Source organism: Xiphias gladius, chromosome 4 (genome assembly GCF_016859285.1).
Source record: "Xiphias gladius isolate SHS-SW01 ecotype Sanya breed wild chromosome 4, ASM1685928v1, whole genome shotgun sequence".
NCBI classification, from domain to species: domain Eukaryota; kingdom Metazoa; phylum Chordata; class Actinopteri; order Istiophoriformes; family Xiphiidae; genus Xiphias; species Xiphias gladius.
The window spans coordinates 15,831,146-15,855,287 of record NC_053403.1 but is presented as its reverse complement, the minus strand read 5'-3'; the positions used below and the strand labels follow the sequence as shown (position 1 = coordinate 15,855,287).

At 37.8% G+C, this 24,142-nt stretch overlaps 2 long non-coding RNA genes across 3 annotated transcripts in view; one reads left to right on the top strand and one right to left on the bottom strand.

Annotated features, from left to right (window-relative positions):
• Positions 1-3,556: 3,556 nt before the first annotated feature.
• Positions 3,557-8,031, bottom strand: LOC120789323. The gene is made up of 3 exons (XR_005707368.1): positions 7,852-8,031; positions 4,193-4,304; positions 3,557-3,947 (listed from the first exon to the last, which is right to left on the bottom strand). It is a non-coding gene; the product is annotated as an uncharacterized LOC120789323 (long non-coding RNA).
• Positions 8,032-22,510: 14,479 nt separating this feature from the next.
• LOC120789324 overlaps positions 22,511-24,142 on the top strand; it is a 7,683-nt gene continuing 6,051 nt past the window's right edge. For both annotated transcript variants that reach the window (XR_005707369.1, XR_005707370.1), the window contains exon 1: positions 22,511-22,992. This is a non-coding gene — a long non-coding RNA (uncharacterized LOC120789324). The remainder of the gene's footprint in view (positions 22,993-24,142) is intronic.

The following is a 24,142-nucleotide window of genomic DNA, read 5'->3' as shown; positions in this document are numbered from 1 at the left end:
TATATATATATATATGTTTTAGTGTGTGTGTGACTGTCTTTCATGGTGTCCTGTTGCATATATGGACTAAGTATAATGGTGCAGAAACAGACAGACAGACAGACAGACAGACAGACAGACAGACACACACACACACGCACAAGTTCAAACCTGGGGATATGAATTTGTACGTGCATGTCTGTGTGCATGCAACTGTGAGCAACGTACTGTATCTCTTCTATGGACAAGTACAACAGTGTGTATGTATGTGCATGTCCATCTGTGTGGCTCCCTGCGTATGTGTGTGTGTGTGTGTGTGTGTGTGTGTGTGTGTGTGTGTGTGTGTGTGTGTGTGTGTGTGTTAAAAATTTAAACGCCCCCTCCTGTATTTCCTGTCTCTGTAGGCATCATCTGCCTACTCAACCAATCAAGAGGAAGCATACCAAATCCCTCTTAAAGAGCCAATGAAATTAGTGCTGCCGAAAGGAACAACCTCAGGGCACTAACCCCCTTCCTCCTCCTCATCTCTTATCTTGCCTTTTCTCTCTCTTTAAGTGCTTTTCTCCCTCTCTCTATCATCTTTAAATCTAGGGCTGCACTATTGTTTGACTCTCTGTCCTTTTTTTTATTGTATCTCTCTGTCCTTTATCCTTTTGTCTCTCTACGTTCCTTTGTGTACCTGTCTCACCAGATATTTCTCTCATCTCTCTAGCTATTCTCCCGTTGTATTCTTTTGACCTTTCTTACTTTAACCAGCTTAACTTTGCTAGTCCGTCATCTATCTTGTTACAGAGCTGTTAAATAGATTGGCAATAGAGATAGAAACACACAGATTTTAGAAAGTGCTCTTTTATATGATTAAAATAAGAGGACAAGTTGGTGCACATAGGGAATTATAGCTTCAAAGCTGCTTTAATCAATATTTTAGATTAGCAATAGATCAAATGCTTATGACTAATGTGAAAGGAGTCGCTTGTTGTTACAAACCCACAGAGAATTATCAATAAACGCTGCAGTTACATTCAGCCCTGCAGAGCTTTAGCTTCTTGCAGCTCATTATTTTGGATGTAACATTACTGTTTTGGTTCAGTCTCACCGCTCTCATCAGTGGCAATTCCTGCAACAAAAAAGCTCTAAAAAACCAATGTACATGCTGTGGAAGATTTTCTACAAAAGACTCTGAACACCATTAAACATACGGAACACTGATAGGGTTAAAGTGTAATATATTGTAAGTTATAATATAAGAGACAAACAAACCTTATCAAAAGAAGTCAAAGGACAGTCTCCGAATAGAAAGAGTTACAAGCATCTTTATAGTGTTTCTTGAGACATGGAACTTAGTCCAAATTGGTTATCTTTATTTCAACCCAAACACATCATCCAATGATAGAAACATATATAATGTTCACGCACTGCCCATGCACTTGCCATAAATTAAAGCCCAGAAAGACATAGCTTTGTTTATTTCCATTTATGGTAAGGTGACAGGCTGCTCCATAGGTAAGCCACCCTGAACTCATAAAACATCTGTCTAAGGCCCTTGGGAGAGACCTTGAAACTTCTTTAGGAGCATCACCAAAAGTGAATAACTGATAAACAAACTCTTCCTTCACATTTGCTACCTGCCCAGCAACAAACAGCAGACAGATAGAGCTAGCAACTAGCTGATGAACATAGTGGAGCATTTAGCAGCTAGAGAGTCAAATACTTACCCCAGGAATTGGTGGAGACCAGAAAAAGGAGAGTAAATATACCTTACATTCATCAGCTGGCCACAACCACAAATATAAATGAATCATAACCTGCTATGTCCACAGCAAGCATCTGCATTGCATTCTGACTCCGTCATGGCTGCCGGAGACATCCTTCTGGCAGTGTGTGTCTACCAGATCATTGAGCCCAGCTGTTTTCCCCACTCCACTATCTTGTATGCGTGGAATGTATTTTTGCCGGAGCAACTAACATCTCTGAAGTTTGAAATTCAGATGTGAATGTACATAAATGCCTGTATTTAGAAAGAACTGACTCAAAATTAATATTCAATGCTCCATTTCATTTGTTCCTGACTTTGTCTTTATACATAAATGGAAAAACTTATTTTTCTTGTTTATAATTAGTGAGAGAGAGACAGATGGATTGAAGATAAAAATGAGAAAGAGGGAGGGAGCCAATATCATTCTGGCCAGTCCTTCTCGCTGTAAACTATACTGAGTTTTAATCCAGCCAAATGCACAATATCCAGTGAATCAGAAAGTATTCAGAACCCTTCACTTCTTCGTGCTAAAATTAAAAAGAAAAATATTTTCCTACACTTAATGTCCTATAATGACAAGGCAAAAACAGAATTTTAAAAATTTTTGCACAGAAATATAATACTCACATAAATATTCAGACCCTTTGCTATGACACTTGAAATTTAGCTCATGTGCCTCCCATTTCTCTTGATCATCTTTGAGATGTTTCTACACCTTGACTGGAAGTTCCTCTCATGTTCACACAGGATCTCTGGAGCTCAGCCAGAGTGACCATCAGATTTTTTTTCACCTGTGTTACCAAGGCCCTTTTCCCGATTGCTCAGTTTGGCTGGGCGGCCAGCTCAAAGAAGAGTCCTGGTTGTTCCAAACTTCTTCCATTGAAGAATTAGGGATTCCACTGTGGTCTTGGGAACATTCAGTGCAGCAGTTTTTTTTTTTGTAGCCCCCCAGATCTTTGCCTCAATACAATCCTGTCTCTGAGCTCTGCAGGCAGTTCCTTCGACCTCATGGCTTGGTTTTTGCTCTGATATGCATTATCAGCTGTGACACCTTACATAGACAGTTGTGTTCCTCTCCAAATCATGTCCAGTCAATGAACTTTACCACAGGTGGACTCCAGTCAAGGTGTAGGAACATCTAAAAGATGATCAAGAGAAATGGAAGATACCTGAGGTAAATTTCAAGTTTCATAGCAAAGGGTTCGAATACATATTTTAGCATAGGGCTGCAACATAACAAAATGTGAAAAAATTGAAGGGGTCTGTATACTTTCCAAATGTACTACAGTTTCTCATTTACATATTTTTCTGTTTTTGTTGCTAAATGTTTGAACTAGTATGAAATATGATAAAGACTCATAAATAGGCTCTTAAGTTAACCAGCAGTCATTATCAAGGTTGTGCAGTGCAGATAAAATAGTTATTTTATCATCACTACATTGTCCGGCAAAATGAAAAAATAAAAAGAATTACAGGTTAATGACAACAGCTGTGCAGTGAGATCGGCTATATTGTCATCCTAAATGACTGATGGCAGAGAAAGTTAGAGGCACAAGGGGTTGTCATATTCAAGTACAGCCGCAAAGCATCTAAACAAAAAATTTTGACAAAACAACCAAACAACCCACCAACTAGAATCAGATTCTAATTAAAGGGCTGCTAAATCCTGATTGGTGCATAGATGCGACATTGACTCTTTCTAAATGAGCCCCAACCAATTCAAACCAGTTTTTTTGTGACAATGTTTTTCTCATTTTTTTTTTTATCATCAGGGAAATGGACAAGCATGGAAACCTTTTATTTATCTTTTTCTAACAATATATTTATTGCATTTCAGCCTCCGTATGTGTATATACAGTATATATACATGCAGTACATTAGGTGGCTACTAATGTGCACTGTATTACTGGGTACACTACTGTTGGTCAAGATGTCCTTTTATTTTTCAGCTAAATTAAAAAAGGTATGTTGAATTAATCAACTCTGAATGTGGTTTACTGTATGATATGTACAGATGGGTGACAAATTTAAGGAAAACGCTGCCAGAACAGCCTCAGGGCTCCCTGGCTGTACAAGTCTCTGAACCCTGCTGGAAGTATAAAACACCATCCTCCCAAATATATTCCTGATGAAGTGAAGCAGAGCATCTCAGAACAAATAACTCTTCACATGTTGAAGCAGGTGGACAACAGAGGAAGACCAAGCCCGACAGCTAAGAAGACAAGACGACAACAAACACATGATCATCACTATCACATTACTGAATGTCCACACTGACTGAAAAATCGTGGTTTCTGTTCTAACATGTTGATGGTGGGTTGAGAAATTGGCATAAATAACATGACTCCATGAGTCCACCATGAATTGTGTGAACAGAACAAGATGGCAGAGATGGTTTAATGGGGCTTTACTGATATAATCTATGCTCTGCAGTATCATTTGAACGCCACAATGTACCTAAAAGTTGTTGCTGACCAGGTGAAGGATAATGACATCAACTCCAGTGTCTTTTCCCATGCAGACGTCAAACCATGATGAAGGACATGGAGGATATCATGCCTGGTTTCATCTATATTTGAGAAATATTTCAGATCATGATTACAAATCATAATGACAAACAATGTTTAGGAAATTACATAATGATGTGCCAGTAAATTGGTTTCCTTTCTACAGTGCATAAAATTAATTATCTATTGTGTTTCTTATGGCCTGTATTTAAGGGGATAAAAACCATACAGCAACTGATTCAGTCATTAGGAATCCAGATCAACTTTTGTGGGCCATTTAAATGTATATATTTAAACAGGACTAGTCAAGTTGCCAACCACTAATGCAACACATGTCTGCATTTAAACATCCTTGTTTATATTCGGCAGTGGTTTCTATTAGAACAGTTTTTAACTTTTAACTAACAAAAAGGGGTAAATCACAACGAAATCACAACGATATAGTCACTTAGTACATCCTACACAGAACAAGCCGCAATACAGTGAGTATATTCGACATATTGCCCACCCTTAACTCTATCATCCTCTTTTTGCCCTGTATATGATCAAGATTTTAAATATTACATGTTGATCGTGAAAAATAGTAGAGCACAACTATAAAATGGTGTGTTAGCACAGGAAATAATTGGAAAGCAATTACCTTTTGCTATGCTGTTAAATTTTAAAGACTGTTAGGAAAAAATCTAAATGTTTTATCATTTGTCAGCCTCTTCTTGACGAGAATTTGAATTTGAGAGGTGAGCGAGCCCTGTCCCAAATATATGGAATAGTTCTTTTCATACAAAGATCAGAGGGAAGTTCGATATAACTTGATTAGGGTGTGACGGTAATAACTCTGCTAGTGTGGAAATATAAATAATGAATTTAGCATAGAGCTGTAGAGCTGAAGCCAAGTTTTACTTTGCACTGACTGAAAAAAATCAGTGAGTGAGAGAGAGAGAGAGAGAGAGCAATGTCTCCATCTGCCACAATTTGTTCACTTGGGACAATTAATGTTCTCACACACACATACACACACACACACACACACACACACACACACACACACACACACACACACACACACACACACACACACACACACACACACACACACACACACACTTTACAATAACCATAAGTGCCTCTAAATGTTAACAGAGATGCCCTTAGGGTTGAAAGCAACAATTAGCTTTCTGAGAAATCCCTTACATACACACACCCACAGCACGTTTGCTAAATAGTCATTCAGCAGCATTAGTTACCACAGCTACAGAATTATCCAAAGATAAAAGTGACGAAAAAATACACAAAGGGGCATTCCTAGTATTTACAATAAGAGATGTAATCATGATAACTAAACAAAGCAACTGCATCAGACTTGCAATAAACCAGGGGGAGATGTGGAGAAAAACACAAACACAAAAAGACACAAAGACGCACACTTTCATACACACAAAGCCATATACAGTAAGTAAAAACATTACTTGCTATGTAACAGTTATCGGACATGTCTGATTTGGTTTAACCAGAACAGACAAAAGGTAACGCTAAAAAGCAATATATTAGAAATAACTCCTGAAGAAATAATCTTCTTTACTGATTTACACAAAATGTTCCCTGAGACGAACATAGCAAACATATCAAACCTTCTTTACACACAGAGTGGATTTTGTGGAATTTTTTGTAATTGCTGCACATCTACAAATAAAACATGAACTAAGCTTGACAGAGAATGAAATGTTCTCATTGCTGCCCTGTCAATTTGTTTCCAGCATTTGGCAAAACATTTATTCGGATGGTCCAATGCTGACTGAACACTACTAAAAAAATATAGCATCACTAGTCTGCTTGCTCTTATCTCTACAGATTACATAATCCTTAAGTGTTAGTCATTAAATACAGTTGTGCAAAAGTCTCTCGAACGCATCTAAAGGCCAAAGACTTTATAGCTGCTGCATAGAACCTAAATCGAAGGTGGGGTGTAAAACTCGATTCTGGGATTATCAGATCTGTTGGATGCAGCCCCCTCATATCTGACATTGAACAGGTGTGGGGGGAGTCAGTTTCAGTCTGTGTTCAAGGAACCGACAAGCACTTCACTAAAAGTATACTGACACCTAAACTCCTAACTTAAACTAATTTTAGCAGCTTTTACTGAAAGCTGGTATCTGTAATGTTTTTTAGTTAATAAATCATTAATATATCTGTGTGGTGGAGTACATGTACCACGCTTGGAGAATCTCTCCATACTAAGTTATTGAGAAATGTTTGTCATTGGGTCATAGCTTGTGGGGTACATCTGTAATGGTTCACATGACTAATGAAGTCTGTACAAAACAAACCCACTGCACTACAGGTAATACATTTCTGCACTATGTTTATATGTTCATGGATCAAAATCAAGAAACAGCCCAGTCATTTCACACTGGGCTTTTACAGTTTCTGGTACTGTTAATTTCTAGAGGGTCACTATGAAATGGAAGGGAAAATATTATGGCATGTTAACATTGGTGCACATAAACACACGAATACTAGCCTTTTCCTTTTTCCCCCCTTTCTCCCTCATATGCTTTCTCTGTCCACATCCCTTTCTCTGATACACACACATACACACAAGCAAACACACCGTTCCATTTCCACTGGGTAAAATAATGCATATTTGATCTGAAGTCAGTGAGTTATGAATTATACACAGAGCAGCCTACACAGAACTTAAAAGCTGCACTGTAGTAGTGTATGGTTGTGTGTTAGGGAGAGAGGAATAGAAAGAGAAACTGACATATGCAAAGAGAAGGATACTGGCTTTGATTCTGACACCGGAAGGACAGAGATTAAAGTTGAAATCTCAAAGATTTTCATTTAAATAAATCTCTGTTAACTCACCATCTATCACCGAATCAGGTAAATGAGATGCCCTGCTATTCACAGACTCATGCCGTGTGCAGCATAAAATCAGATCACTGATGCTCATAGAATGATGGGAAAAGACCAATTATTGCCTGACTTCTTTATTAAAATGACAATAGCCCTGTTGGCTCAGCCAGTTCAGGTGAACTACATGTAAACACAATGTCCGCATTCATATCCCAGCTGTAATCCACACGTCTGACAATGTACCTTCACTTTAAACTATCCAATAAAGGCAGAAATGCTCAGATAAATCATCTTAACATCATAATACAGACATAATCTGAATGAAAGCTGAAGTTTAACAGAATAGAATAATAGAATATAAATATATAGATAGTTATTTATTTACTAATTATATGTTTTATAGCAAATTAAAATCAGTTTAAAAGGATCAAAACTTAAGCTTCCCTTATTGAAAATGCAGGCTGCCTGTTGTATTCTGCTTCCTTCCTGGCTTCTGTAGCCTCTCCAGTAAAAAGCAATAACAAGAAATTGAGCAAACAAGCTACAAGATAATGATGGACATACTCTGACAAAACTAAACTAAACAAAAACAATATTCCACAATAAAATCTAATGTGAGACTAGTGAAAGCTTTTTGTACATACTGAACAAGGTTTTCTGTAGGTGATATTATTAACCACCGTGATGAAAGAGAGGTTCAGGAGCAAGTTTAGGAAATAAAGACAGAAGGTAATAAAAAGATGCTAATATTACCTTGTGGACGGGAAATGAAGACAACAGCGGACAAATAACACACAGGAAGTAATTCACTATTTATATTATCTCTAATATTGTAGTATATATTGTATATATATGTATATATTGTAGCTGTACTGTAGTAGTAGTCAGTAGTCCCAGCAGCAGCCCAGCACAAGGATATCTCCGCTGTGGGATGCTCAAAATCATTTTAAGGCAGCACAACACAGGTTTAACCAATGACGATAATTTTGCCTGGATTTCTGTAGTGAAGGCCATTGTCACAACAGGCCTTCTGGCTTATCACAGTAGGAAAAGCACAGGTGTTACTAATTACATTAAAGATGGCTCTGTTCTATTCAAGTGTCCCAGTGAACCATGACGGTTCGACAGTGAGCCAGGATGAACAATACCAGGACTCTGAAATTGAAGCAGCTGAATGGAATGCTGCCATCCTTAATTTTAGTATTTACACCTGTATGTGTCCTCCTGTGACAAGTAAAAATGTCTGCCTATCCCCTTTGCTTGCTCAACCACTGTGTTCTCTCTCTCTCTTTTCCTCACTAATTGCATCAATGAGGACTAAATGTAAGAAGTGTCTTTTTGAGATGTATTAAGTGGAGGTAAACTGATCAATGGCCACATGTTGCTAAAAGGTAAATTTTTTTCAAGACAAATGCTTTAATCATTGCAAAATGTAAGTTCATACATATTTGCCAAATGTTATGGTATCTATGATGTCAGTAATAGTAACAAGACAAAGACACTACAGCCATTCTAGCAGCTCTGTGAGGCTGTACTTAGGGATAGCAGTGCTTTCAGCTAAATGCTAACATCAGCATGCTAAAATGTTCACAATGACAATACTAACATGCTGATGTTTAGCAAGTGTAATGTTTATCATGTAGTACAGCTGAGGTTGATGGGAAAAATGTAATCATACACTGAAGTACGCTCTAGATGAAATGTCAGGGGATCACCAAAGCGATAACAATCCACCCAAGGGGACCATAAATTTGTGCACCAGATCTCATGACAATCCATCCGATAGTTGAGACATTTTACTTTTTCATCTTCTGGGCATAATGTATGAATGTACAAAAATGTCATGACAATCCATCCAATAGTTCTTGAGATATTTCAGTCTGGACCAAAGTGGTGACCAACAAACTGACATTGGCATCCTTACAGCCATGCCGCTAGCACGCTACTAATAAGTGTTAAGTATAAACCATAATGCTAGAAAGTGTTAATTCTATACTCTACATTCTTACTTGTATTTCCATTATTGTTTTCCTACATATAAGTTCAATATACTCCAGTGAGAGCGATTAATCGGTGACTAATAATTTTGATTTTAAGACTCACATTCTCTTTCTGGGATCTGAGACACCTGTTGGGGTTTTCATGTCATCTGGGACAGGTCTTGCAAAACCCAAGGTAAATTCTGTATCACTGCTGTGTGACAGTAACAAAAAGTATCAAAGATAACAATGGTTTTAATGCAGATACTCTAAAGACTGGTTTAAAAGATGACATATCTGAACACAATAACATGGAATAAGACAAATGACTGTGAATCTGAACTGCAATATGCCTCCATGTATTAAAAACAATGTTTGGTAAAGCATGGCCAACAGACAAAATTATATTACTAGATATAGGATACTTACTTAATTTCCTGTTCCTGATTTCTGCATTCGGAAAATCTGAAAAATCAATGAATAAATCAATAAATAGGGCTATTAATTAGAGTATTAGTGGTTTTAGTTGCAGTAAGCAGTATCAGAAGTGATGGCAATATTAACAGTAGCAGTTGCAGTAAAAATAGTATAGCAGTAGTAGTATTTGTACTCATCATACTGAACGGATTGTTTATGGCCATATTTTACAGTATTAGTTTCAAACAAGCTGAATGAACTATCCACAGTCCTTCCTTCTCAGAAACCCTCTTTCAGTAGCCCCCAGTACAAAATTCTATGCAATGAGCTTAAAAGTAAACCACTTAAATCTTAAATATCATCTCTATCTTTTTTTCCCCACCATCTCAGTCACATTTGCCTCTGCACCTTCTTCCCTATACTGAAAACATTTTCCTGGCCTTTTTCCCTGCAGATTCATCCTTCCAAGAATTTCTTTGTTTTTTGCTTCACTCCATTTAACCCACTTCATCTCCCTCCTCTTCTCAGCACATTTATCCTTCCTTCATTCTCTCTCTCTTCTCTTTCCTTCCTAAAAATCCTCTATCACTCCACTCTAAATCCTGTCCCAAATTAGTAATAAATGGAACAGAGGCTTAGAGACAGTGTGATCCTCTGTTTAAGCCTTAAAGGGATACCTTCATTAAGGGGATACCTTCATATCTTTTCATTTCAAAGAAAAACACAGGGTTACAAATAGCAAAAAGAAACCGCTAGGAAAACTGCCTGGTCTGTGATTATCTAAAGATACCAAAGGGATAAGTGACGCAAAAGATGTACTGAAAGAGTTTAGAGGCAGGATCACGTACAAAAAGAATGCATGTGCACTTTCCACATAGAAACTTTTACTTATTAGAATAATGTGCTTTTATAATTTGTGTCTTTATGTGTGTGTGTGTGTGTGTGTGTGTGTGTGTGTGTGTGTGTGTGTGTGTGTGTGTGTGTGTGAATTTGGCTGACATTTTACCTGAAGCCTTTTCAGCACATTCTAGGTCTCAACAGTGTCATCGGGAAGGTTGGCCTCAACATTTTTTTTCTACAAGCATAATTTGATTCTAGTGCTTTGGTGTTGTTACAATACATCACCAATATGAAACAAACAACAGATCACATAAGGTTTACATCCAAATAAGGTCGAACAGTCATGTACTTACATCTATTTATGACTTGTACATGTACGCAGTTTGATGATACTTAATGTTCAACACGTTAATTGTCAGAGTTACAACTCAGTTTTTTGTGAAAACACATGCTTTACCCTTGATCAACATAGAATTTTGTGTGAAGGCTCTGGGTGAAGCCTTAATTTGCTGCTGTTTAGGAGGCAGTTTGTATATTGTTTTAAAGATTTTGTAATTTCTTGAGAACAGAAAAATGTCTGTAATGATAAAAGTATGGGTATATGCTTAAATAGAGTAAAACTTAATGGCTTCCTGTACAGGGGATGTGATACTTCTCTGTACAGCAACATGGTTTTCTGATTTAGGCTGATGGGTGTCAGCTGTGTTTTTTAACCACACTAGCGGCATGGCTATATGTACGGCAATGATCTATAGCTTAGTCAACCACTTTGAAATATCTTGACTATAGGATGAAATTTTGTCCAAACATTCATATTCCCCAGAAAATGAATCCTACTAACCTTGGTAATCCTCTGACTTTTCATTTCACACCACTAGCAGGTAAAAAGTTTCCACATATCCACTCAAATATCTCAACATCTACTACAAAATTCTGTACAGACATTCATGGTTCCCACACACTGCCATTAATAAGTACTCTTTTGTGATTCTCAGTGAGATGTCTCGACGCCTATGGATGGGTTGTCATAACATTCATTTGTGTTCCCCATGGGATGAATTGTATGTAATGAGTTTTGTGATCCCTTGACTTTTCATTTTGCACCATCATCAGATCAAATTTCAGTGTGTCCAAAACTTTGGTCAGGGTCCGTTCTTGACTCAAGATTGATTTTCAATGGTGTCTTTTGTTCACTCAATTTCAATCTGAAACACTGCATTTGTCCAAATGAAGATCAATATCTGACTGAGCAGAAAAAAAACTTAAAAAGGTGTGTGCTTTTTTAATCTAAAACGTTAGATACAATAATTTGGAAGCATTTTACCGTCTTCTGCCTGTAGGAGAATATTAAAGTGAAGTGTAATTTACTGACCAACATCACAGGCTAAATTTTTTTTGTGAAACTGAAGTTGATCCATGTGTTGTGGAGTAAGTGAGGCAAAAACAGGAAAAACAAGAGGAGTTCTCCAGAACCACTCAAACCCATCGTTATCCACATCGTTGAACGGGCACAGGTCGTTTGAAATAAAACACACTATGGACCAAGTTGTCTTTGCAGTATTTGTACCTGCCATTGTGAGCATGTTAACTCAAAGCACCGCTTTGCAAAAATACAGCCTCACAGAGCTGCTTGTGGGGCTGTATATTATTGGAGTTTTAACTTTTGACATTACGACTTCCATAACAAATAATGCAGTAAGCCTTTTTAAAAATGTTCATGAATTTCAAAATTAAGCACAGTGTCATGTAGGCCAGGGGGACTAAAGGACAGTAAGAGAGAAGACCCAGAAACTGGATAAGAAGAGAAAAGAGATGGGGGGATGACAGAGTAAAACTGAGACTGGCAAGAACTAATCCCATTTTCCATCTTCCTCTCGCTCACCCTCTATCTCTACTCTCCTTCATTGTAACCTCCTAAACTCAGCCACCAACCCTTTCTCCTTCTCCCCAATCTGCCTTTTTCTCTTACCATCCCCACTCCTCCCCTTTGTATGAGGGTAAATGACCCCACTCAGTACAAGAGCATCATCAGGGGGATGAGATAACCTTTTAGTCCATCCTTTTAATCTCTCTCACACACACAACCTCTCCTCCTCTCTCTATGCCTCTCCCTTCTCCATCAATCTCTCCAGTCATTGCCTGCCTGTTTTTGAATGTGAATATATGAGCAGCAGATTCAAATTTCAAACTAATATAACAGAAAAGACTTCAGTGACAAGACACCCTTTCACACTTCTGCCATCTCCCTCTCAGACACAAATGAATGTTTGTGAATATTACGTTGAACTTTCAAATAAAAGGCTTTTTCCCCCATCTCCTCTCCCCGTGTTCTCCCTCTCCTCTACAAAGAGACTGTATCTTCTGGTCACGCAGGTGCCTCAGCAAAATGCTTGTGTCAGAAAAATATCTGAGTTATTGCTAACCCTGTTGGAGTGCATCAACTGCTTGTCTCTGGGCAGCAGTACAAGACTGTGGTCAGACTGCTGGACTGTTGGTTCAGCTCCCTGGTGTGAGTAAGTGCCATGTGATCTTTACACCCCCCGACAGAAATACACCCTCAATCATGCACCACTTTGATCTCCTGCAACGACTCTCGCTACTCTCACCCTCTAGCTGCCACTACATAGTATAATAAAAATACAATATGACTCCACCTGCTTGACTAATTAAATTAACAAGACTAAAAGTCTGAAGCCACACTAGTGAAACATCAGGTTTTGCCAAAACATCACATTTTTATCAAATATACAGAACAATGGATCAATAGTAAGATTGGGCAATATAAGACAACAGAAGTTAATCAACATTCAGATTTTTCTATACATAACTATAGAACATTTTCTATAGGTAATATTGGATCTATTTGGTTCTTGCATTGATGTGATGAGGCCAGGTATTAAAACCACTGGATCAGCCACAAATAAACATCCCCATCTGATTATTTTATCTATAAATGGTTCCTCAATTAAATTTTCAGTTTATATACAGTATACACAGTGATATTTCTCACTCCTAATCACTAGTTAGATCTTTTCCTTCACAGAGTAAGTGCTGAGCCTCCTTTTTTCCCCCACTAGCATATATTAAAGTGCATTGAAATTGGGCAATTTAGCCAATAATTACTGGGGGTTTTTTTGTTTGTTTCTTTTTTACACTGGCAGACTTTTCTGGAGCAACATGAGTAATGCACCTGTTAACAATAAAGAAAAATGAGAGACTGGGTAAATACTAAGACCTTCTGTCCTGCCTCATGTCATCAACAGGCTTTAAGACAGTTGTTTTTAAACAAAGTTTTGTTTCTAATATCAGCCCCCGTTGATCCATTTAACACACCAGCTCATCCATATCTCTGTTGAGAGCAATAATGTGTGTTTCAAATGTTTCACATCTCCAGCTGTAATATTATTACTGTTAATTTCCACCATGACGGTAATTAATCAAAGGGCTTAGAGCTTCAGGTCTTTGTCTCGGACCGGGAGATTAAAGGATGAAACCTGCGTTATGAAATTTTAACTTCATCTCTGCTGTTAGGGAGTGTGTGTGTGTGTGTGAAGTCTATTTAAATGCCTCCACAGTTACAAGTTGTACACAAACACACACACACACACACACACACACACACACACACACACACACACACACACACACACACACACACACACACACACACACAGTGGAGAAGGCCTGATGAGGACCCTTGCTGTTTGCATGTTTGTGAGTGTAAATGTAATAAAGGTTGCTACTGGCCACTATTATGTAACGCTCTGTCAGGCCTGATGCTAAATCATCGCCATAGCAACAGAATTAGCTGATGCTTTTCTCTCCCTCGCCCTGCTCTGTGTGTTCATCTCTCTCTGCTTTTCTCCATATCTGCCTTATTATTCTTTGTCCTCACCTTTGTTCTTTTCTCCGTCCTCACTCTGTCTTAGTTTTAATTCAATCTGAATGGGTTTTGCTGAAATGAAATATGCCAGCACAACCTCTCCCTCCTCCCTCTTTCCTCCCCTTCAGTCTACTTTCCTGACTTTCAACTGCTTTCTCTCCTCCTCACCCCTCCTCCCCCATGTCTCATTCCCTCAGGCATCTTTCATCACATCTCTCTCTCTCTCTTACATCCGCCCACCAGGTCTCTCTACCACTTATATTCCCTGTCCTCTCTCTGTCTGGTCCACTCTTCCCTTATTCCTGAGATGTCTCACCCCTTTCAATCCATCTCTCTTTAAACAACAGCGTAATTAATGGATTAATTATTTCTAACAGATTCTGCCTCCTCTCTCTTTCTTTCCCTCTGTCCCTGTCAATCTCTCTCTCTAACCCCTGACTGACAATGTGATAAATTAAGTTAATGTGAGATGAAATCCCAAATATTTTTCTGCCTGTTTTCTGCTCTCTGTCTTAACTTCCATCAATTTTTCCTCTCCCCGTGTCACACCACCCACCATCCTTTCTAGTTTTTTGTCTCAATATTAGTCTCCCAGCGGCTCTAATCTCTCTGAACACCCTTTCTCATTCTTATTTGCTATTACCAATAGATCAATCATGAACAGATTCACATATAAGAGATGATTTACCTAATTTACTACCTTCTCGCTCACCCTCGGACCTTTCAATCTTATATCTCCCTAACTTCAGGCTAATTACCATTAAATCTAATATCTCATTATCTCACTGTATTTTGTCTCTCTCCTTCATGCCAGTTTTACTTTCAAGCATCAGAATTTTCAATGTCTGAGACAGATAAAAGGGAGTGATAGCAGAAATGAACAGTATGTGCTATATGCATGTGTGCAAAATAGGAAGAATAACTGAGAAAAAGGTTTTTTTTTAACTTGCAATTGCTCTTCATCACTTTCCTCTTCCCTTGTCTGACCCCTGACACTCCTCAGTGTCCTATCTTTTCTGCTCTAAATATTCTACATTTACAAAGCTGATAATGTTTAGTTACTGAAAGGTGTTAATTCAACTATATTATTATAATTAAATTCATAGTTTGCAGTGGTATTGAACAGGACTAAATTATACTGTGTGTCTATTTCTCCCTCCTCATGTTTGTAAATGGGAAGACCTTTTAACAGCACTACAAATTACAAACTCAATAATAAACATAGAGTTGAATTAATACCTCTCTGACAATGTCAATCAAAACTGATCATTATTATCATTGTATGGCTGTGCTATTGCATTGGATTGCATTAGATTTTACAGGTGTACCTAATAACGTGGCCACTGAGTGTATATGTTACACTACAGAGCCTTACGACAACAGGTAAACAGGTATCTTTACTTGTCAGTAAAGATGTAAAAAGGTAATTCTGATTACCACACATACACACTACACTAAGAGGTAAACAGGCAAAGAGATACAATTACTGGATGGTTTGAATTGCTTCATCCCTTTGCAACAGTTAAAACTCTTGCTACTGGATGTTTATCAAGTTTGGGATGGGAGAATACAAAAAAGAACAAAGATACTGTAGTCTTAATTCAAAGAGATCAAAGAATGATTGACTGTTTCCAGATTATTTAATCATGTAAAAAACTAAATTTTGGAAATTTACCCCAAGCAAAAGAAGCAAGTCTGTGCCAATCTCTTCCAATAAAGAGGTATTTATGTTGTATCCTACATGGCCTTCATCAGCAGCCGGGATGAGTTGTAACAACACCAGCCAAAATGACACAAAAGTAATTTCTAATTTTCTCAGTAAATTGCCTTATTACAGTAGAGTTCAACAGGCAAATCCAGTTTAGAGAGAATAAAGGTCCATACCTAACTACTGAAATAAATACACTTTCTTTCAACACATTTCATAGCTGCAATGTCTTCACTATCTACACATGTAGCCTCTGTAACATCCTGATGCAGAAGCATTTAAAGGCTTAAATATGTTCACGTCCTCAAAAATGTAATCACAGTTTGGTGGCATCTCCGGGATGCCAAATGGCAACAACAAGAACTGTGATTGGTCAGTGGGGACAGCTCGCCTTCTTTTCCAGGAGTTTATGATGCTGGCGGAGATCATGTGAAGACAACATGGAGCAATAGGAGTGAACAATATGGATACTATAAAGATCCTCTATTACAATATAATTAATTACATTTTGCTATAAATCTACTGCATATTGTGATACAGAAATTTTCTGTAGAATCAACTGAGGAACTTTTTATGGATAAAATAACAAACAGGAATGTCTCTTTTTGGCTCGACCAGTTTATTCAAATCCTGAAAAATCAAGGCATTTCATCAAATTGATGTAAAAATCTTCACTTCTGCTCACTGATTTGCAATAATGCCCACAATGATACAACCAGACAGACAGTATGGCAAAAACTCTCAAAACATATATCATCTCACAGTATACAGTATATTACATTGTTATATTGCTCAACCTTATGGAGCAAACTGAGGAAAGGCTCAGTAATCTGCTATAAGTCCTATGACATCAGAGACAAATGAATACAATAATGTATAGCAATAATTGCTTAGGATATATATTGTCAAAAGTCAAATGCAGTGGTAGTACAACAATCGACAAATTAAAGCTGAACGCTGAATTATAAATCAGTTCCTATCCCAGAGGCTTCTACAGAGAAACCACCATAACGCTTTTACGCAGAAGCATAAACCAACCTTAAGCCCGTGAGGCATTTACTGACAACAGCTCTACTGTGGGTATTTGAAACCACTGAAGTTGGTGTTTTTTTCTCTGCTGGTCTCTTTTTGTGTTTATCAATATCCATCAATATCTTAGTGAATTCACACCCCAGCAGAGTGTCTGTGATTGTAGGTAAATGTCACACATTTTAAATAATGCTGGAAGCACCGAATCTCATTAACAAAGCCCTGGTAACTATGGCAATGAGCATCATTGGCGACCCTCAATGCAACTAATCCTAAAAAGGCCAAGAGGTTGCTATGACAACTAGAAGGAAAACAAGAAAAGAGAGAAAGTTGGAGCTGTTTTTTGAAACCTGCATTAATTCACACACTCACACACTCACACACACATAGACACACAGACACAAACTCTCTCTCTCTCTGAGAAACACCTCTAGGCAAACAAACAAAACAATAGGCAGGCATAATTTGTTTAAAAAAAATTATATACTAATTTTTTTTACTTCCAGTCCCTTTTCCCTTTTACAGTCCCTTTTTCACATATTGAGACTGTAGACATAGCCTGACTGCAGCGTGTGAGAGCAAATTCATATAACTGTTGATAAGCAATAATATAATACAATGAAAACTGTATTTTGCTGTTCCACCCCGTCATCTCAGAAAGTGTAGTTTTCATTTCCTGGAAATTTCTTAATTTCCAAGTCATCTCTCTATATCACTCCATCTCTAACAACATCTTTATTTTCTTCTGAGTATAGATGCAATGCAACACGTGACTTGACCTGTGCTCTCTCTAAAGACTGTGCTTTGCCAATCTGTTTTTGTATGGCCGTATCATACACCATCCGAGAGCCTGTGTACTCCCTGCGGGCCCATCTGTGCCTCAACATCTGACAGCTTCCTGTCGACTATGCGTGCTAATTAGAAGATACAGTAGTTAGAGTGTGTCTCTCCTCATCTTTTAATAATGGACTTCAATGGAGCAAGGTATTATGTATTAGAAACAGACAGATCATTGACTAACACCTACGCAATGAAAACTCTACACTGTTGGTAACATTACTTGCTCAAGTATGAATTTAAAATCATGTGATTCATTCAAAAACACTAAAGAGAAAAGTAATTGAAATTTGCTGCAGAGGATGACATGAACCCGGCACAGGCCAATACCCAGGAGAGGCTCCTCTTATGAAAACAGACGATCTTAAGCTGAGAGATGCAAATTCATTAGGAAAAGTGAATTTAGAGAATGGATGGTTGGATGTAAATGAACTGATTCAGTCTCAAATAAAAATAATAGACACATGGATAAAAGAGAGGTCATTTGGGGTAAAATGTCATTAGAGTGGAGAGCATCATGATAATATTTAACACATTTCCTTGCGTTTTTTTTCTGTTGCATGCATTTAACTACAAGCCTTTATGTACTGGGAAAAAATACATCTTCCCCTGCAGTGCATTGTCACCCTCTGCAAGTAAATAGTAATTATAGCTGGCTGGAGTTTGCAAAATGAAAATAAAACATTTCTAAACAATTACTGTGAAAAACACATACACATCCATCTTGTCTATTCTCTGAGACATCTGTGTTGTCTATGTGCTCATAACTGTGATTTCTATCTCCCAAAGAACTTGCAACACTGTTATCTGCTCCCTTTAAAATGACCTCTTTATTACATTAGCAAAAGTACAAAATTTGAGCCCAAACTGTCTCTTCATCAGGTACAGAGTCAACGTAAAGCAAGTTTGGTTAGAAACACTGTACTTTTTCTAATGTAATAAACATGAATTTCTGAGGACATACTAGTTTTGCAAGTCCTGTGGGAGACAGAAATGCAACATTTAAACTGCATTCTAGACATATAATAAATAATAGATAAATACAAATAAATACAGATTCTGTTTAGTCCAATAATGTGCTACAGTTCACAAAAAATGCTTTTTGGGTTATGGGGTTATAATGGGGTTTGGGTTATAATGGATTATAGATTGTTTCATCCTTTGACAGATGTATATTTGCAACTTCCATAGGAAACATAAGGAACTTTCTCTTCACTTGTTAGACAAGATTAGTTTTTATTCTTGTTTCCTACCAATTAGACAGCTATGGTACCATAAGACAGAGACAGAACAGAGTGGAGTTGGTTTCATTATGCTATACAATCAATGAAACACACAATCCATTCCCACAGTACTGACGACATATACAAAACCGCCCGCCCACACATCAGACCAAACAAACACATAGACATACATACAGACCTACAGACAACTACAGTTATCAAATTGGATGCTGCCCCGTAACGATAACTATACCAGCAGACAGACAGAGAGATCACACAGAATTTCTGAGTCAGGCAACAAAAACATGTTACTGGATGCTGATATCAAAGTAGGGTGGTGTGAGAATCAAACCAAAAAGACCTAATGTGTTAGGATTAACACCAAGGACGAAATTTTTTCCCACCACAACCATCAACATCCCAAAATCTTGACCGTGCCCCTCCATGATGCCTCATCCCCCCCGATGCAACAGCCTCTGTTCTGCAAATGTTTTTCAGTAAATAATTAATGGAAGTTTGGTCCCGTTTTTCACTTGTGTACATTTTCTGTAAATCTTGCTATATTTCCATGAGTGCTTCGGCAGAAGCAGTATACAAGAGAAAAGAAGAGATAATGGGAGAGAAACAAATTGACCGAAGGGCTTGTTAGCTCTGACAGAAATGCTGGTGTTGAAAAGAACCCAAAAACAAGGCTTTTTTTTCAGTTTTGTTGCCTGACCCAGACTAGAAGAAGCTTGCCAAATGACCCAAAATTCCTTCTGGGTATCAGGGGAGCAGTCTAATCTGATCTAGAAGAAACATTTAGTCAGACTTATGGCTACTCAGAGTTGATTTTCAAACAGATTTTAAACTAGAGTTTCACTTCCTCTCTCCACAAGGGCCACGTAATTGTTTCATCAGTCTTGTCTACTGAATAATGAACAGTTGTACAGTCTGTCTCCTTTGTGTGGCCCCTGTTCTGTTTCTCTATTTTATTTTCGTACTGTATCTATTGAACTTAAAACTTCAAAGAGGCCTCTGTCTTTCTGTCCTTCTCTCACAAGTCTCGATAAACAGAATAAAAAGTATTCATCAATAAGAGAGTGGACACACATACACACACACACACACACACACACACACACACACACACACACACACACACACACACACACACACACACACACACACACACACACTCACAAACACATCACACATCACACATCACACATCACACATCACACATCACACTCACACACACACACACAAGAATAATGATCCCTACACACATACACACACATACAGAGGGATGTGTACATACATTCTCCACAAATAGCTCCACTGTGCTCCCAGTCAATCAGGCATTCACACACATAAACACACAAAAAGACCAAAACACGCATACACCCTTCTCCCAAAATAAGCCCATTATCTCCTGATTGATCAGAAAAACAACAAAGCTAATCAATTCTATCGATCTTGATGACAGCATCACTCAATTTGCCAGCACTTCTCACCATCCTGAGCCAAATAACATCTGTGATTTTATCACCTAAAGCCTATTTTTTCTCCCATGAGATAAAGAGTGCTGGCCTGTCTAAATGAGCCTATGCCTGACAAGAGTACTGATGTTGAGATCTGAGTAAATCAGTGTCAAACTACACAGAGAACAGATACTTCCTGCTTTGCCAAGTATGAACTAACATGTGTTGGCTGCAAATATATAACAACAGCCTCCTTATGTTCCCGTTGTGAAGGTGCCCAATGCTGAATTCAGAGCAAACACGACTTGCTTTTGTTTAATTCTAGCCTGTTAGGCTCAAACATCTGGTTTGACCAGTAGCAACTGTGACAGTATCGACAGACTTTTAGCTGCATTCAGATATTAATATTAATGGAGTTGACAGATGTGAAGAAAATTAACCTGAACTTGGAAAAAAATCTATCTTCTCAGACCCTTATTGTTATTTTTAAATACCTACACCCACACCAAAATTATCTTTTATCAGATATCTTTATCACTAGTTTTATGGATGCGGTCAAAAGTTCTCTGATGGATCTCCATGAAAGATGTGGTTTAAAGGAAATGATGAAACTACAAAGCCTGCAGATATCAAAGTAACAATGAACAGAAATAGCAGGAAAATCTCAAAGTTCTGAATACATTTCAGTACATTATATAATACCTTTTACAATGCAATCTTTCAAAGAAGCTACTTTATGCAAATGAATGAAAACTGTAATCCAAAATTGCAAAGAAAAAAATCTTCCATTAGCTCTATAAAACAATTAGGATTAAAACAACATACAGCAGAACTTTACAGCAGTGTTCATAAACTTTACTTGGGTTAAAGCTGTGCTCATCAATATTTGTATATTAACAATGGATCAACTGACTAAGTTTAATGTGAAAAGGGTTACTCAGAGTCACAGACAGTTTCTGGAGTTTCCCTCAACTCCACAGGGCTTTTCAGTGTCTTTCAGTTCATTGTTTTGATTTTCTGGCCCACACCTTTAAGGATTTGGTTCAATTTCACTGTACTCATATCATCTTTTTTGGTCATAGCAGGCATCTGTTTTCAACCAAAGAAAAGCTCTAAAAAACACTGTACTACAAGCCCCACAGCAGATGGCAGACAGACAAAAATAGTGACTAGCTGATGAACATATGTAGCATTGAGCTGTTAAAGAGCCATATACTTCCCTCAAGAGCTAGTGGAGACCAAAAACAGAGATAAAATTAAAGTGAATATCTGATTTACATACACAAGGTGGCCAGAAACTCAACTCCAAAAGAATGCTAATGTTGCTCCACGTCTGCTTGATTGACATAAGCAACTGGAAGCTAACAAGTTCACTCGTGTAACCTCATATCTGCATGCATTAAAAATACTGCCACCCACCTTGAAATTCAGGGTTTTACTAAACTAAAAACAAAGGTGTGTGTGTATCCTTGCAAGACAGCCCCACTATAGAGTTTGAATTTAAGATTTAATACTAAACTATGTTGTTACACCTCATTCTGTTGTAACAATAAAGTCAAGGTTAATGCTGTGAGTTCCTTTTTAACTTAATCACGGATCAAAGAGGTATCTGTGTCTGTCGGTGAAGATAAACAGACAAAGGGCAGACAGAGAGAGAGAGAGAGAGAGAGAGAAAAGACAAGAGAAGAAAAGAGGGCGGGAGGGAGGGAGATAAGAAAAATTAGAAACGTATTTCCAATCAGAGAGGGACCAGCTGAAAAAAAAAAGAACATGCACGTGTATGTCAGTGAGTAGTGTGTATTTTACGACACAGTGAGCACACAGGTCTAAGGTTCAACGATCAAAACATTACTGGAGGCTGTAAAGCATGCACACGCACAGAGGACGAAAAAGGATCACTTTGCCCACATTTTCATGTTTTGAGGACTGTGACACCTGTAATAACCCATTACACACTACATTCTGTATCTCTATCTCACACACATATACAGTATACACACATGTAGACACACACACACAGGCCAGGCCAGTATAGCTAATCTTCTTAGTAATCACAATGTTTGACCGTTGGAACTGAACAAAGTTCACATTGTCAATAACAACAGGTGGTACTTCTACCAATGAGAGAAGGACAGGGCAAAAATAAACCCAGAGACAGATAAAAAAGAAGACAGATATAAAAGAAAAGACGGAGAGACCATTAAGAGAATCACGACTTCTACCTCTGGACTGAACCAACCATCTTTTCTCTCTGAGGAATATTCTTTGGATTATTTCACAACCCTCTGCACTGAAACATGATGTGACACACTGATTGATTATAAGATATGTGACTGCCATCACAAGCGTCACCTTTGACCTCCACTTACATGCAGGCTACTGAAGACAATTTAACATCAGGAAGGACAACTGTCGGGACAACTATGCAGTAGCTCACTGAGAATATTTGGCAACCATCTGCAAGTCATCTCCACCTGCGTTCATTCAAATCTGCATTTAAGGGAACCTGAATACTGTAAGAAGATATTTTGGAATATCTACATGTATATCTGAAAACTGCTGTGTCTTTGAGACATCAATGCTGCACTTCTTGTACGTACAGGTGTTTGTATTTGTTTTTAGACACACTGAAAATGCACCAGAATGAAAGTTCTTGAACTTTTTTGAAAATGTGAGTATTTTCTCTGCCTTTAGCTTTGGTGGCTTGTGTAAAGAAATTTAGCAAGTCAACAGACTTTGGTGGGTGCGTAATACTGCAGCTCATTTTTCTAGCAGGTTGTCGCAGGATTTACGGTATAATCTCAATGCTTGCCAAGTTGGATAATTTTACCTCAGTGTTTAAGGGAACTTACAAGTTAGAAGAGCTACAATTTAACATGTAAAAAAGAAACATATGAGTTTAACATATCAATGAAACAACCACCCAAACTAAAAATGATGCCTATAGCTCACATGTATCATAAAAGACAGAAGTAGTAGAGGCTACAGTATCCAGGAAGTGCCAATTTGGGATGCGAACAATATAAATACAATAAAATTACTGTGTCTCAGGAGAGTTTTTACAGTTTATAAATAAACATGTATAACATTACTTGTCAAATTACAGAATTTTGTATCTCAGTCTCACCGTCTTCCCGTCACAATTAGACTCCCCTGAAAGGTAACAACCAATCTACTGTAATGTAATTCATTTCCATTCCTACGTGGAAATCATGTAAGTTATTTACCACAGTTCAGAACAACGTGAACAAGACTCCATTCACTAGTTAAATATGAGCTACAACAACATTTACCCTAGTCTCACCTTAAATTAAGTTCTTACGAGAGCCCGGAAATCTTAATCACTTGATGGTTTTGAAAGCAACAATGGCTGTCTACACTATGCCATCCTCTGACTCCCTACCCTATTCAGCAGTTATTTTTCATACTTTTAAATTATTGTCAAAACCCTTTGATTTTACTTAGCTGCCTCTTCTTACTGTATTTTCTACAAATGCTTGCTATATCGTAACATGTGGTTTGGAACTGCTGCACACTGAAAATACAGTCATTACTATTTTCAAATTTAGCCAAGTCTTAACCTAGAAACCTAGATGTCTTTGACCTGAAAATCACCAGATCAATGCTTACTGGAGCGTGTTATCTGATCATGTGTCTGGTATCTT